The sequence below is a fragment of the Mirounga leonina genome, unplaced genomic scaffold (assembly GCF_011800145.1).
Source record: "Mirounga leonina isolate KUSES-001 unplaced genomic scaffold, KU_Mleo_1.0 Mir_125, whole genome shotgun sequence".
Taxonomy (NCBI): Eukaryota; Metazoa; Chordata; class Mammalia; order Carnivora; family Phocidae; genus Mirounga; species Mirounga leonina.
Window position 1 is genome coordinate 47,395,961 of NW_023270305.1, and position 1,145 is coordinate 47,397,105.

The following is a 1,145-nucleotide window of genomic DNA, read 5'->3' on the forward strand; positions in this document are numbered from 1 at the left end:
CTTCTGAAGCCTTCATTTTTATCAAAGCATTTCTGCTTTTAGTGGAAGCTGAAGGAATACAGAGCGCTCACCAGCCACGCGTCTCCCTTTCTCCAAACCTCTGCTGGATGGCATTTGTTTTCCCACTCGAGACCAAGCCATTCTTCACGTGTCCCTTGTGGTCGCTGTCTGAGTAGGGACAGCATGAGGAGGTCTGTTCCCCAGCCTGGCAGACATGTTGTACAGCAGATCTCTACACCTTATTCATCTTGCTTAACTGAAATGTTATGCCCATTAAGTAACTCCCTCTTTGAAAAATGTGGAATGCTTCACCAATTTGGGTGTCGTCTTTGGACAGGGGCTGGGCTAATTTTCTTGGTATCTTTCCAATTTTAGGATATGCACTACTGAAATGAGCAGATTTACTTGTCTGCTTATGTATGTACCTACGTATGTGTTTTTGCATGCTCAAGTTTGAGAACCACTATGGAAGACTCACTTGGTCGTGGCTCAGTTAGGGTTTTCTTACCATCTAGCTGCTCGCAGACAGCCCCCTACACATCACCATACACAGGCATGTGCATGCGCTCACGCATGGGCACTGCTTCAGCTCCACACCTCTCTGTGTACTGAGAGCTCCCATGTGGGTTGAGATAACTGGCACTCCACCTTCCAGCCCTCTTTCACGTTGATCCTCTTTTACATTCATGGTCTATCGTAATCTGTACAACATCGTACCAAAGTCAACAATAATGGATTATATGCTTCAAAATTTGTTAAGCAGGTAGATCTCAGGTTATAATAAAATAAAATTTAAAAAAGAAAAAAAAAGATGACTGATTCCAGAAACGGGGAAGGAAATACAGAAATTAGATCAGAAACTCTTGATATGCCAGAAAGCAAGACAGTTCTCAGCGATTAGCAGCCCATGTCAAAAGGAGTCAAGACACAAGTAGAGGAGAGTCTCATGGCCAAAGATCCAACAAGTTGAAGTTCAATAGTATTAGAATTGCAATGAATTAAAATCCATCAACTACGTTTTAACGCATAAGTTCATAAAGATATTTGCCCAATAAAAGCATTTGAAGTTAGAAAATTGAGGGAAAGCTGAGTTAAACAGATTTTTTTTTCCTGTGGGACTTCTCAGAGCTATTAAAATGTGTTGT

At 41.7% G+C, this 1,145-nt stretch overlaps 1 non-coding gene across 1 annotated transcript; it reads right to left on the bottom strand.

Annotated features, from left to right (window-relative positions):
* Positions 1–292: 292 nt before the first annotated feature.
* Positions 293–397, bottom strand: LOC118008316. The gene has a single exon (XR_004678638.1). It is a non-coding gene; the product is annotated as a U6 spliceosomal RNA (small nuclear RNA).
* Between the last annotated feature and the right edge of the window lie 748 nt (positions 398–1,145).